Consider the following 15,882-nt stretch of genomic DNA (forward strand, 5'->3'; position numbering starts at 1 on the left):
AATATGAATGATGAGAGAAGAGCAGGGTGGTCCTAGTGCTGTTTTGGTTTTTAGGCAGGTGAAAATAAGCTCAACTGTCCCCGCCAGCTGCCCATCGCTAAATCAGAAATGGGAGAACAGAGCGTTTACCAATTTAAAAAGAAGAGCTGTTTTGCACTTTCATGTAAATGAACGCCAGTAACGCACCAAAATCATCTGCAGACATTGGTGTAATTGTCAAAATGTATTGAATGTCTCTGGCACGATTACAATATTTTTAGCCCCAACATGTAATCATAACACCATCTTCCTCAAATGTCATACTTTAGGTAAACTGCAAGTACTCATACTGAAATGAAAAAGACTGAAGGTGGTTTTTCAAAGTGGCTCCACGCACGTCAAATCGAAGAAATTAAGACATAACACCTCCCCTTCTTTCCTGTCCTTAACACATGCACGCACGCTAGTTCAATTCACTCGAGTGTCTGCATAGTTTCTGCATTCAACTGGATACAATGATGCACAAGATGAATAAAGTTATCTCTGCAGCTGAATAGGATGTTGCTGGTGGGAGGGAACAGGGAGGTTCCCTATACGCCCGAGCTGAAAAGAGCTCAGCTTTGAGGGCCAGTGCTGCAAGGGTCAGGGCCCAGCTGCTTTTAGGGGTGAAAGGGACACCAGCGGGCTGGACTGACTCAAGAAACCTAACAAAACCAATCGTGTCAAATAAAGACATCCCAGATTGGACACTGACAGATCCCTTCCCGAAGTTGCTGAACACACTTCACACATTCAAACTTTACTCTGGTTTGTATCATGTGTCACAGTCAGAGTCCAATTTCACGTGTTTAAAGTCTCATTTATAATCTTTATTTTTTTGTTTTGCTTAATTTTGTTTTGGTTTTGGGGTCTGAAATCAACATTTCTACACAGGTAGGATATCTTTTTTTTTTTTTTTACATTTCATAGTGCCAGGATTTAATGTGAAACTTGAATGAATGATACTCAAATATTTATTGTCTGAATAAGGGAACCTCAAAACCAACTTATTGTCACAGCAATCTTTGTTTTTAAAGTATTATTTGTTAGTCACTTAAACATTTGTTCAACACTAAGAGTTGATCTCAGATTCAGACCATTATTCCCACATGGATGTGATGGTTTCTTCATATATTGGACGTTGTGTGATGTGTTGAAGGGTGTTGGTGAAACCACTGCTCTAAAAGTGGTTTGTTGATAGATTTTACTTACTTTGAAATTGCTGTGTTGGTGGTGCTTCTATTTGACTGTCATTTGGAAGAAGAAAAAAGAAGAAGATATTAAGCCTCCCCTCATTTCAAAGGATGCAGAAATTTTGAATTTGTGAGGGGTAAGTAGGATAATAATCAGGCCACATTATAAGGAATTGATGGTTCATTTTCCCTGTCAGCAGTAGCAGAGCTTTGCCCAAAGATGTGCCGACCTGTGCAGATGGGGTTCAAAGCCAATTTCCATGTTTAAAACTCCACATCGTTCAGAAATCCCTCTGAGTGACTCTTGTTGATCAGAGTATGTGACAAGCCTGTCTTTTAAAACAGGCCTGCTCATGTAAGTAGATGGAAGTGTTCAAATGTACAACAAACAGTCTGTCCAGGTTTGAGTGAAGTAATAGTGTTGTTTTCATGCATAGCCAGAGGCAGTGACATAAAGACAAAAGATAGCTCTGGACGGTGCTGTCAAAATGGAAAATATGGTCCATTATATGTGTCATACAGTAATTACACAAACTGTAAAAAGTAGTCCTTTCCATTTTTTTTTTTGGTTTTACGCTCCCTTTCATCAAATGCATGTCAAGTGTCGTTACAAAGCTTTAATTCTTGCCAGGAAATCAGTTCAACCATTCATCATCAGCTCACATTTACATTTTTTCCTTCAGGCTGTTTTCTTTTTTTTTTTTTTTTTTTTTTTGTGCCTATGTGCCGAGTTTACTCAGAGACAGAAAATATGTGAGGAGAATAAAGAGATCACTTGGATGGCGGGAATTTGTTTGATGAGTTATGAGATGAACCAATTTCTTCTTTTTTTTTTAAAAGAGGAGAAAAATACATCTGCCAAGTATCATCCTCTGTGTCCCGAGGACCGCAGCGTTTACGTCACCCTTTATCTTGCTGTTGACTGCTGCCTGAACGCTGTGTGTCTGCACGCATTCACGGACACATTACTTGTAGTGTGCATTGTGCAGGGAGGGACACTTTTACTTGTAAGTTCTGCACATAATTACCATGTCCCAGAATTTTTCTTTTTTTTTTTTTTTTTGGTAAAGCCATCTATCTTAATTGCAATCACATATACTTCAAGAAGAGAGGCAACTGGAGAACAGTCTCATTTTTTAGACTTTGTTCTTTGTTCACTGTTATCACACGACTCTGTGTAATGGTGTCTGTGCTATAAGCTGCTAGCCTGCTCCACTGTGCTGGATATATTATATCCATTGAAATGCCTGCTGGCTGCAGAGTATTAAGTATGGCGAAAACACAATCTTGGTAGGGTCTGTGCGACTAACAATAGATAGAGGCATGATGACTTATTAAACACAGCCAACCGGCAGCATGGCTTTTCTCATTACCTTTTCAATTCCCAGCCTATAAAGCCTATGGGTCTGGTGACAAAACTCTTGCCATGTAATTCTCTCTCAGGCTGCTTTCATCAGCCGATTTCGTGGAGAAATATGAAGCAGATTTTATCGTACTCTATAAATTCACAAAAGGCCCTCAAGTTGCCCCCATGGAAGACATACCTCATCTCAGCGATGAGCCACCACTATTGCTGATCCCAAGCATTTGATAACAGCCCCTCTCCGTTTTAATGATTTGACAGGCGTCAGACATGAGCCCTATAGACACAGAATTTTTTAATACACTTTTCTTTGCTTGTTTACACCAACCTCCTCAGATGAAAGAACATGTCTATCATCTCTTGTTCTCTCAATAGGTGATATATATTGAAACCTACAGCAGCTTTCCGATTGTATCGATTGTGTCCCATTGTTGCACGCAAAAAGGTTTTGCAGTTGTTAAAATAGTGAGCACTTTAATTCTACAGCTTCAGGTATTTTTATTTTTATAGAGAAAATGTTAAAATCATGTTTCTTTAATTTCGTCAACACACATATAAATCTCCAAAAGTCTTTGTTCCTGCAGAAATTGTTTCATTAATACAGATAAATAATAATAATTTACAGCCGTCAAGTCGCTTGTAAATAACAAAATGACATATTACACAAACTACAAATTAGTTATTGTGGAAGTAGAAGAAAATAAGCAATAATAAGACAGTTGCTGTCATATATTGTTAGGTTTTATGTGTTTGAATGTGCTTCTGTTTTACCCAGTTGTGTTCACTTTCCTCTCATCTAATTCTCTCATGTGGTTTCTGGCACATGTGCGGTATCCTGGCATACAGCAGGGATTGTTTCCTTTGAAATGTTTTGACTATGGTGTCATTTTAAAAAACTTTAATCATTCATGGGTACCTAATCAATTGAAATTCAGCTGCCTTTAGCCCCAAGCTCTGGTGTAACTTAGACCAGCTTTCATCTGCTCGGCTCTTTTAAAAATAGAAAACCTGCTATGATAAAATGTTCAGTTTGAAATGGATCTTCAGCTTCTCCACAGTGTTGTAACTGCATTTAAAGTGAGAATAAGAAACTTTTTACGCACAGTTTTTATTTACATGATGAGCACTATGAGGACTTGATTGTCAGGCTGGTTCAAATTAGTGGAGATGTTTGTGGTTTATAATATTTCTGTATATAGATATTAATGCTTCATGTGTCAGTTAGCAGTTTACAAAGTCTGGTTTTGATCAGTGCATCATGGGGATAACACCCCCCCGCAGTCCTAATTAGATTTTCTACATTATAATGTTTGATAATGCCTCAAGGTTTAGTCCCTTCTATCAAAAAAATTCTGCAAATATTCCCTCCTGTTAACTCGTTGTGTGCCCTCGTTACATAATTATTTCATATTTGCTATCTTCACCTCCATAGGGAAAATATTATCTGCAATAATCATTGTCATCATCATGATTCTCTTTGTGGTCTGTTGGCTCCAAATAAGTAATTTAGTTGTAAAGCAGCTTCATTTATTTTGCCTATTCATTTTTCTTCCTATCATATATCTAAATACAAATCTTCATTTTATAACTGACAGCTTATTACCTCTGAGCACATGCTGATAAATTTAATTCCAATGAGTTAGCTTCCATTTTCGGATCCCATTATCCACTAATGTGGCAGCAGCGTGTGGGAGGAGAAAACTTGCAATACAAGAACTCAGGAAATAAAATATGTCTTTACATATAAATATAAATGTTTTTAGATTTATATTATTATTGTTATTATTATTGTATTATAATTGTTATTAATATGTGCTATATTTACCATGTATTTGTCATTTATTAAGAACAGTAGCATAATCCATTCTGGATTTATTTTTAGGTTAAGGTATTAGGCAACAAATATTTAGATTTTAATTTGAGAACATTTTATTTAAAAGTGCACAGGTTTTAAACACACAAATATAGCATTTCTAAATGTATTGGATTATTTTTCAATTACTTTTTTAAGAAGAGGCACATTTCTTTTTTTCAACCAAATTGCAGCAGTGCAGTGTGTGTGTCCCCCCCCCCCCCCCCCCCCCCCCCCAAAAAAAAAAAAAGAAAAGCAGAACTGTGAGTGTGTAAAGTGTGAAGTGAGACTTTTCAGGGTGAGAGTGTTTTTTGGTTTGCATTTCAGTCCATTCAGAAACATAGGTCCCTTTTATAAACATATACCTTCTGAGAGAGCAGCATTATGCCACAGTTGGGTCTATTTTGGCGAAGTAAGGAAATAAGTAAACAATTATTATTAGCTTTGATGTTGGCCTGAATAGCACTCAATTAACAATGTGGCTAATGAGCCCATTAAGGATGAAAGTGTTCTCAACAGGTATGAGAGGATACTGCTGTTTTTGGAGTCTCAGTTCTCAGCATTGAATGCAGCATGAATAACGGTGCTCTTTCTCAATCGCTTCAAAGGCCAAAGCTCTACAGCCCAGAGAGCAGAGTTAAATAAAGGTTTGCTTGCAATTGAAAAAAAATACATAGATGGATAAATATTTTAAGCATAACAAATGTCAGAACAACAACAAATATCCCGTAAAAGTAGCTGAAAAGCACCAGAACACTTCATGCTAATATTGTGAAGAAATAAATTCTCCACACATCTCTTTCGATGGAAATGTAATCTTCTTTAAAATGCCTCGTACAACACCAGAAAAGCCCCAAATTCAATTTGTGTGTTTTTAAAATTTTTAGCTAATTTTGCTTTAATTACATTTTAGTTCAAGTAAATATGAGCTTGCCTCGGTCTAATAGTAATTACTCCGCAGTACAAATAGGGCTTGTCTGTTGCAAAGAAAGAAAATTGAAAGAAAGACAGACTGTGAGGCTTTCTGCAGCCCCAGCGATTCCTCTGAAGGACTTCCCACTGAAACGCACTGAAAGCTTCACACGTGAATTATTTCCACATTATTTGCTGCTGGATTCCAAAAGTTCTTGTTAACTAGCAACAACAATTCTTTTATACTGATCGTAGTGTTTGTTTTATATCCAGGAAACCGTTTTTTCTCATCTCTATCTAAATAATTTAAATGAAAATGAAATTTAAAGATATGTTAAAAAATAATAATTTCTCCTCTTCAACAGTAAAAATGACATCTAAAACAAAAATGATCTTCCATGTTGTGGCAACATCGTGAGATCTTCCTTATGAGGGCAACATCTTTTTATTCTCTGCTGTCAAGCAATAAACAAACTCCTGCTAAATATTTAAATCAGCATTTTATTTATATGCAGAAGAAGAAACACTGCAGAAATGGTATTTAAAAACAGCCACTGTGCACCAAAAAATGACAATAAGTAAAGCAAATGATATAACAGAATGTTGAATGAATTTATCTATTTGTAAAACCTGCTTGTCTGCAGAAGTTTCCGAATGTTATCAGTAGTTTCAGCTCAAGAATAGCTTGAGGTGTTTTGAGTGTAAATCCGTCTAAAGCTGCCAGCACTGACATACACAGCATATGCTAAATACAGATAAGAGTATTTTTAATAGATCTGCAAAAAAGTCTCCCCACATAGCTCAATGGATGTGCTTTGAATGTATTTGATAAGTTGGCTTAAGCTGAATGCTGTATCCCAATGCAACATTGTGCTACTGGGTGAGCCCATCACAAACTAGCCTTCCAGTAAAGACCACTTCCAGGGGAGGGATTATAGAAAAGCCTTCGAGATCAGCTTCATGTCTTACTAGAGTTTCTGATTATAAATAGTTCTATGTTACAGGAAAAACTAGCCATTGCCAAGGATCATATGGGGAAAAAAAATATCTTTAAGCCATTTATTTACCTACAATGTCAAATTAAAAAGAAGAAGTGGTGTGAGGGACATTTCTCTAAAAACAAAATAAAAAATTCAAAATTCCTCAAGTTTTTATTGTTCACAATATGTTTTTCTTTATTTGAATACATTTATAAAGCACCAAAATAAAAAATAAAAAAGCAGGAATAATGCAATGTGAAAAAGAAGCCAGCAGAAATAAGTTTGATATTACTGCCACGATGCTCACACAGTTACTATGTGTTCCAAACTCCTGTGTATTAATTTATGTCTGCACACCCAGTTGGCTGAACTCAGGTCATGAACTTTGCCTCCTATTATTTTAAATGTGAGGAGGCTATTCTGTTTCTTCCAGTTGTATTTCTTTATAACAATGTGTTTCTTCAAAGTCCAATACAAATTTAGAGTAGAATCGAATCAAATTTGACATGATGAAATTATCCAGGTTTAACATGGAATCAGGAGAGAAACCTTTATTTATAAGAGAGAGAGAGAGAGAGAGAGAGAGAGAGAGAGAGAGAGAGAGAGAGAGAGAGAGACAGAGAGATAGAGAGATAGATAGATAGATAGATAGATAGATAGATAGATAGATAGATTTTTAAAAAGTGGAGTAAGTGTTGACTGTCTTTGTTTCTCTTTAGCTCTCCTCAGGTCATCTGATTATGTGGCTGAAGAAATGAGAGGGGCAGATAAGCCTCTTTTATGCTTCCAAGCCACTTAAAGAGCTGAAGCACCAGCTTCTGTTGCTACACTGCGAGGGAAGAAAACAAGTCATTTGTGTACTACAAAATGGCTTCTCTCTAAAAATGTGTACTATGAGCTCTGGCTCACTGTGCTTTGATACTTTTTTTAAATAACAGTAATATGTGATAATACTAATTGAACTCACACCGTGTGCTTGGTTTGATTTTTGGTTAGAATTGCTTTCATTATAATGAAACTATTTCTTTTATTATTTTCTAAATGATGAACCTCAGAGTAAATGTTTGTTCATGCAAAGACTTTATTGGCTTGACTTTTGCATAGCAAATAAAATAGAATCTAAGATTGTATTTTATTCAGTAATATGGAAATGTCCTCAGTTCGTGCTATATGTCATGAGGGCATCTCTTCTCTGCCTTCTTAATAAGGTAGTTCTGCAGGCCTCTACTGTAATATATTTCACCAATAAAGCAATTCCAAAGCCAGCCTGGCCTTTTGACCACCACTGAGAACGTGGAAAGCAGCAGGCCGCCTTTGCTAACTAGGCTTACTCTCTAATATTAGATACCTGTCCCCTGGCTTTTCAGAGGGGGGCTTAGCAGTTGATATTTTCATTTGGTCCTGCCAAGATGCGACACCCCCGCTTTAATCTTGTGTTTGACGTTAAGCGCTCTGTTCATGAAAAGTCTCGATGAACTTCAACCTTAGGGTGGTGCTGTCATACAAAAATGATGTGGTGGGGGAGTGAAACTGGCTGCTCTATCCTTGACCTCTCCCATTGGCCTGCCAAAGTATTTCCCCTGCCCTTCTTAATCAGGTGGGACCCTTAGCTTTTAGAGTGGAAGATGGTATATTCTCAGCATCCAGCTGCGTCTTTTATACTAACTGGCACAGATGTCCACGGATGAAGACATAACAAGAAATTGTGATGGAAGAAGAGCGTTGATGCTCTGTGATTTTTAAAGAGACATCTTCACATGTCCATACAGAAAACTGAGCATTTAAAAAGCAAAATTCATTATCAAGAAACACGTTTAGAAGTAGAATGCATGTTTCTCTTTGATAGTGAAAATCTCTGTGATGTCACACATTAACAAGGATAACTAAATCAATCATTTAAAGAAATATTGTTGGTATTTAAGTTTAATGGTCTGAACAGTTGTTGTTGTTGTTGTTGAGAGGCAATTACTTTTCACCATTTCAGTCAGAGCTGGGGAACATAAGCAGGTATTAAGCATGCTTGAAGATATCAGAAGGAAAAGTAGGAGTAGACTAATGAATTCTTATGATGAGTAACTACCCCTTTATTCAGCTGCAGGTATTGTGCTCCGCTTCCATGTTAGCATTTATCGGGATGTTGAGGACAAACAAGCCACTTCTCTGCAATCGTTAAGATGAGTTTCCCTACTGATTGATGTGTGGAATCAATTGCTCCCCATAGCATCCATGTCAGTCTATTAACACACAGCCTGGTAATGATAGGCTGTTCTCCACAAGATTATAGAGCTCTGTCACAAAGCAACAAAGACTGGCTTCCCTGTGTCTGACCTGGTCTGCTATAATTGAGAATAGCTTCAGTTTTTCTATGTAGGTAAACAAAAAAATACGATGTTGATGGAAGGATGTCTTTTTGGTTTTTTTATGTACACTGTAAAGTGATGAATTATTAATCCGAGCCCGAAATGCATTCTCAATTTTACCTTCGAGAGTTTAGCTGAAAATATATACATTTGAAACATTTCTCAGGGATTGTTATATTTGCCCTTAATGATTAATAAAACGGTCGGGATCATGTTCAAAGCATATCTCTCGTCAGAATTGGAGTCAGAGTCCACTCTTTCCAATGCAAACATATTTGAAGTCGTCAAAACAACAGGTGTTTTCTCCTCGAAATACCCCCTCTGTGTAACTGTCCTTTTTTTTTGTCATGTGAATACACCACAGATCTCTTTCTGCCAAGCTGACTACCATCCAACCCAGTTAGTGCCAGCAGCATTGCAACTCATTTAGTTTAGGCCCAGAGATGTACCACACAGCCCTGATCCTGATTACACATGATCAAAGATGGGTTCTTCAACAGTTTGATTACATATTTGAGCTTGAATAAAATCGACATGCCTGTCTTCCTCTGAAATGACTAATTGAATGGACTTATGAGTTTTATAATGGGTTAATACAACAATTGGCATTTTTCTTCAGGTTGACCTCAATCATCGGAGTAGGACTACAGTATGTGCTGCATTTAATTACCTACAGTGAAATTTGATTATCAGAAAATATGGTGCATATCAAGTGATTTTCTGCCCTAGGTAATATTATTCTGTATAGTTTGAGTTGGAAAAAGATGACATGGGAACTTCAGTCAAAACAAAAGGCACGTGCTAATGAGACTGGTTAGTGATTCAAATTTATGGAAATTTTATTAATTACAGACACCTATCTTTCATCTGTACCATTTAGTGGTGAAGTAATTAAAACCAACAATGACAGTCCCAGCAGTGGAAAAAGCAAACAAGATCAAAGAAAGCGGAGCAGTCATGAGAAAGTCCCGTATATACTGAACTGGGCCTGGCCGTGGGCAACTGGGCCTCATTAAAGTCAGACTGTGGTGATCACCAATTAACCTGCTTTCTGTTGCGTCTGATTTTAAACATGCATAATACCACTTTAAGGTTTGTGCATAATGTTTGGCTCCAGGTGACCACGACAGATCATAAGTGCTGCCTTGTGTCACGGAGGAACAACCATTGATTGGGTGATTTGAAAGGACGATTGATTGTTAACTGGCCTTCAGTACATAATGAATAATACCATTTTTGCCTAAAAAACAACTTTAGGTTGCATCATAGAGCCCGTAATGTGCTGTTAGTCTTAAAATCATAATAGAAAGATCATGTCCAAAATGTGTAAATAGGAGAATTATTTTATTATTTTTGCTTTTTCGCTCATCTCTTCTCCAATTAAGTGAAAAGTAAAAGATGTTTGAGGAAAATTAAATTTAAAAACTGCATCACCTTTGCATGTCATTTTAGCAAAGAATTTGTGATAGTTGATTAAATGTGTTTCTAATTTGAGTTAAGAAGATGTAATCTTACATTTAGTGCTGGAAATGATTTCAAACTGATAATCCTGAATGTTTACCAAACCATTCATTTGTCTAATGTAATTCTTGACATTGTTCTTATGATAGCTGCATAGTGTGCAAAAGTTAACTTTCACGTTTCTACGTGACGCGTTTGTATTTAAGGCATCTCGAATCCTTCATCCCACGATGGAAGATTATCCTTCTGTGTTTAGGTTTGTAAAACAAATATATGTTTAAAAATAATATTTTTCTTAGCTGAGCACTGAGAGTTAAGCGAGGCAATGTTCAAATGCACCACTGTTCAAGATATCTGAGTTGTTTAATTGACTGAATTCTGAAGTGAAGATTATCTCTCAAAGCAGAGGAATAGACCACCAGAGACCCAACGCTATATGGACAACAAATGGATGGCCAGTCTTAACTTTTATTATGAGCAGTGGAGGTCATATTTAAAATGAGAGATTAGCCGCTCATCACAATATTGCTGGATTATCAACTACCTGCAATGAAAGCAACCCCTGGCTCTGGGTCGATAAGAGTTTGACTGCATTTCAAATTAATTTTCCTTAGCTTAGAGAGCCGGACTCCTATCTTGTTATTGATCACAGCGTTAATCCATAACCACGCTCATCCTTTCCCCACGGAACGAGCAAGAAAATATAAAACGATCACTGTGCACTCTTGACTACGTATATGAAAAAACTGGAACAGACTTAGAAGTGATTAGAGTTCATTATTTAACAATACGTTCCCAGACTATTGTTTCACATGTAAGCTCATTGTGTATTGATCTGTTTGTGTTTATTGTTCTTTCTTTTTTTTACAATTTTATACCAACATTTCTTCTGCTCTGTATTGCTTTGCTCTGGGTTGTGTTTATACATGACGATTGATTGATTTCCCCGACAGCAGGAACACTTCACACCTCAGCTGCTTTCTCTGTTTGTCTTTTCCAACAGAGGGACCTCCACAGTGGATGAAATTTAGCCCCGACCTCTGACCTTTGGGTTCAGCGTTTGTCTTCAGTCCAGTGACCACAAACAACTCCTGGATTGCTGTAAATGTCAGTGCAGCGGTCTCTCCGCCCTCTCCCCTGTGAATCATAGGGCTGCACTCAACCTGCAGTTATTGGACACTTTCATGAGAGCTCCATTATCAGTTATGCTGTATTTGATATCTCAGATTTCCTCCTTTTGATGCTTCTATAAACTGAACGACTGCCATCAAACAAACAGCAACGAGGGTCTGTTTCTAAACTCTTTCTTTTATTCAGCTCTTTAGTATCTTAAAATTGGTCATTTAAGAGTGAGTTATGAGTTTAATGATTTACATCTTAGTTTGGAAATGTAAGATTGTAGATGGCTAAAGAGTGCAGGATGATCTGCTGGAAGTGACCCATTTAGCACACAAAGCAGCTGGTACCATCTATCATAAGGCTCGGTTGTAATAGATTGTAATTCATGTTCTGAAGACATTGGCTGTAATGCATCCCATTTTGAAGCACTTTGGTTCGCCCTTCCCCCACCCATAAACACACACGCTCCCTTTCTCTCCTTTCCGGGCCTCCCGAGGTTGGTGTCTCTGCGTTAGGACTCTATTGTTGCCTACTGCTGGATAATGCCCTTATTAATTGTACCTCTTTGTAAGGTGTCAGCTGTAGTCTCAGATTGAGATGGATGGATCTCTGGAGTCTGCTCTCTGGCCCTCACAGACGCTCTATCTCTGCACAACACACAGATGCAACAGTGAGTGCTGCCACACTATGACTAACAGCTGAGATAAAACAGCCATGTTTTAATTATTCCACCAAAAAAAGAAAACACGGTTCCAAACTGAAAAGCCCATTTCTGATATTGCTAAGGTGAGCTAGCATGTGATGTGTTATGTGTGTGTGATGTGTGTAATTATTGTATTGAGTATCTGAGCGTACAATCCATAGCAGCGATGAAATATCTTTTTTTTTATTGATTATTTTAGTGTGTTGCAGAAATACTGGTTAATTAGGTGGATTGAAGCCTCCGTGAGATCAACAGCATTAACATCAAATCCTTTCCCTTTCATTAAAGGAAACAGAGTCCATTTAATTAATGCATATTAATCCCCACTAATGCTCATTTTAGCTTTAAAAAAAAAAAGCGTGGCAGTGTGGACGTCATATTCATCCATTAAAACATCAGGTTTGATCACTCTCTGCATCAACATCAACACGTTTTGATAACATTTGTCATAATCTTTACATTCATTAACTGAATTGTAGGTAAGGGCATTACCTGTAGAGATGTTTCTTTTGTTTATTTATTGATGTAAATTGATTCCAATTATGCCGCGACAATAATTCAAAAATATAGTCTATCACTGTAATCATATAGACGATACAATTCTCAGATATTATGGTTCACAGTTCTCCTGTCTAAATTAATGGTAGGTAAAATTGATAATCTTATGTAATTGGGAACTTGCAGTATATTTTTCCAAAGTACAGAATTTAATACTTTAATGGGAAGAACGCAATTTTAACTTTAAAATGTAATACACCAATATCAAGATAATGCTGTGATAATAATTGCAATATAAATTATGTCCATATAATCCCCCTCCACTGTCTATTCCACTGATATTGACCGACTTCTTAATTTCTTGTTTGAATGTCCCCTGCTGTTAGATCTCTTAACATGGCTTTATGAATGTCAGCGGATGCCACTTTAACCGACCCAGTCATCACGATCAAACAGTTAACCAGGGTTGTTGAAGTTATAAAAAAAGCCTCTCTGACCACATGTATTATAATTATTTCCTCAGAAGAAACCACCTTAAAGCAACATTTCCACACACAGGAGCTTTTGGAATGTTTGAGGTATTTCTGATTTTTAAATAAAAGAGATTTAATTTCTCACTTTGTATAATCTAGTTTCAATCTAGTGATTGCAAGAGAAGTCGACATCTCCCTCTCATGCACTACTGTTACCTACGTGCTTTTAAGCAACTCTTGCCTGTCTTTATATTATCCTACTCCTTCATTATGATGTTCCAAAATCACAGTGGGAAAATCCCGTTGTAAAAAATAAATGTAAAAATTCAATAAATTAAAGTTAAAGAAAAAATTTGCCAAATGTTTTTTTTTACTATATCCACATATTTGAGCAATTTAACAGAAAAACATGTCGTAGAACAAATCGTTTTATGTCCTTAGATTGTACAAATTCCTCAACATATTGTAATTCTTTGAAAGCACTTTATCCACAGCTCTGCTCTGAAACAATACGGTTACTGCACAGGCAGGAGGACACTGAAGTAGTAAAGGGGGGAAAAAGCAGAGCAGAAAATGGAGATCCACTCCCTTCAGATCCCATTTAGAGAGGCCCTGCACATTTTTAAAGTGTCAATTGTTTTTGTCTCTTGAAGTGTAGATGGAATGTTTGAATTCCAGTATTAACTGTAGTGCCTGCTGAGTTAAATTATGGTCCCTGGGCAGTGGGGTGGGAGTAATCAATAAGAATACACGAGGCAGTGTGTAATGTGTCTGCTCCTAGCAGCAGGGACACTGTCCCCCTTACCCTGTCCCCCAGCAGGTTAGATAAATATGATACTGAAACAGGGCACACTGGATTATATGATATCAATGTAGAATCAGGGAAGTGCTATTACACTCCCCTAGCCCACTGTGAGTACTATTGACAAGGTTGGCTTTGAACACGGTAGTGTATTTCTCTCTCTTCCCTCTCTCTCTCTCTCTCTCGTCTCTTTTTTCTTTTCGCGCTCTCTTTTTCTCTGCATAATATGAAGAACCACGGGAGGAAAGGGATCTATATTTCACTTAGCTTTGATTAAACCGGCTATTTTATGCCCATGCCTTGAAGTTGTGTTTGTTGCACGCACAAATTAATCTGTGAAAGGCATGCTGTGATCATAATTTCGACATTTCCAGATGCTTCTTTGCATAAAGAGCCAATAACATAATGTAAAAATCAATATACAATTGATTTGATTTTTTAACATTTTTTGGTATTGATAACTGGATCTTTTCTCTGTCTCATATTGACCTCGTCAAATGTCCACCCAATTAACTAGTGTGCCGATGTTGTTGTTTGGCTTCTTACTAGTTGCTCATACAGTAACCTCATATCACTGATCTACTCGGACTATTGATTAACTCTCTCTCCTCTGTAGTGAAAGGATCAAACCTGGCATGCCTAAAAGGCCATTATCAGCGTCCACTTCAGATAACCTGCCACAACCTGATACAGCCCCTTTCACAGGTCGCAACCCCTCTCCCCTCTCCAGCCATCTAACCCCCACAACCATCATTATCATTCTTGTGTTAAATGACATACAGGTCAAGAAAACTGCACCGTGTTGATGTCTCACATGTGAATAATCCATGCATCTCCTGCAAAATGTCATGCTTCTGGTTTATCAAGTAGATTTTTAGCATGGAGGCAAATGACATTGTGCATTAAAGACAGTTTAAGATGCAGCACTTTCTCCCGATTAAATTTAATATACTGCAGCTGTAGTTGAATTTTCATGCACGGGGCCATTTTTGAAAACGTGTCAGCTCCTAAATATCCCCACAGTTTTCAAAGGGAAAAAAAAGACACTTTCATAGCAGACAGACAAATTCAATTAAAGGTTTATAGCAGCAACCCCCATTCTTCATTTGTACACTTCATTTAGACATTCAGTCATTCCTTTATTTCAATTAAAACCCGGACAAGTGTTCTGGGGTCTGGATTTGTTGCACTGTTACAATTTCCAAAGTGCTTTTTTTTTTTTATTATTCTGAGAGGAATCTAGATATTAAAGCATTTTTTTAGGCCAGGTATTAGTCACATTGTGGTTGCTTTCACACAAAAGATTTGGCAGAAGCTAATTTGCATAAGGTCAGAGTCAAGCTCCTGATGGAAGTTGTGCAGCATCCCTGTCTCTTAGCAACACTCTTTCTCTCTTGGTGTCTGTGATGAATTGACTGGTCCTTGGCACTCATCTTTCACCAAGAAAATTCATAATAAAATGTCACCCGACAACCTGCATCTATCACCGAGAGTCACTCCTCACTCCGCTCTTGCGTTGCAATACTTTTACACTGGAATTATTCAAATGGGCACATTGTTTAATGGCACAGCGGAGGAGAATGTCACCGCTGTGTGTTCACTCTCGCTCAGATTTGCTGCGACTTTGGTTTTAGGGAGGATAAACATGTTTATTAAGAATTGTGCCAAGATTAGAGGCAAATTAGCAGGTAATTGGAGACACCTGCAAAACAAAGGGGAGGATGGAGAGGTGGTAGTGTGGAGAGCGATAAAGGAAGAGATTGGGCTTCTGGGCTGGCCTCCACCCATTTATTGGTGGGGGCCGTATTTAAAAAGAGGGGATTTGGTATGTTGAGAAAATGACTTTTGTCCTCTTCCATGGTGACAGCATCCAGATGCTGCCAAGAGATGTTAATAGAGGGTCAATCTTTGGACAATATTATCCATCACTGCTTTCACAACTGCCTCCATCCTCCAAGCTGAACGCTTTCTCTGGTTAAAAGAAGAGATGTGCTCCAATTACTGTTTTTGGCAAAGGCAGCCAGCCATAAACTATACTGTAATTATCCTCTGCTCATGATTTCTATCATCTTGGTCACCTTGGTCACATGTGGTCTTTGCCCAGCACATTTACACTTTCTATGAGAGGTCAAATCCATACACATTTAT

The 15,882-nt window shown here is 37.6% G+C and overlaps 1 long non-coding RNA gene across 4 annotated transcripts in view; it reads left to right on the top strand.

The window, feature by feature from the left end:
* LOC115010241 (uncharacterized) overlaps positions 1–15,882 on the top strand; it is a 107,896-nt gene that overhangs the window by 82,226 nt on the left and 9,788 nt on the right. For 2 of the 4 annotated variants that reach the window (XR_003832434.1, XR_003832436.1), the window contains one exon: positions 11,143–13,229. The exons of 1 other annotated variant lie outside the window; for it this stretch is intronic. This is a non-coding gene — a long non-coding RNA (uncharacterized LOC115010241). Of the gene's footprint in view, positions 1–9,042; positions 9,104–11,142; positions 13,230–15,882 lie in introns of those variants that run through there. One more of the 4 variants, XR_003832435.1, reaches the window with a different exon arrangement.

Source organism: Cottoperca gobio, chromosome 6, assembly GCF_900634415.1.
Source record: "Cottoperca gobio chromosome 6, fCotGob3.1, whole genome shotgun sequence".
Lineage (NCBI taxonomy): Eukaryota > Metazoa > Chordata > Actinopteri > Perciformes > Bovichtidae > Cottoperca > Cottoperca gobio.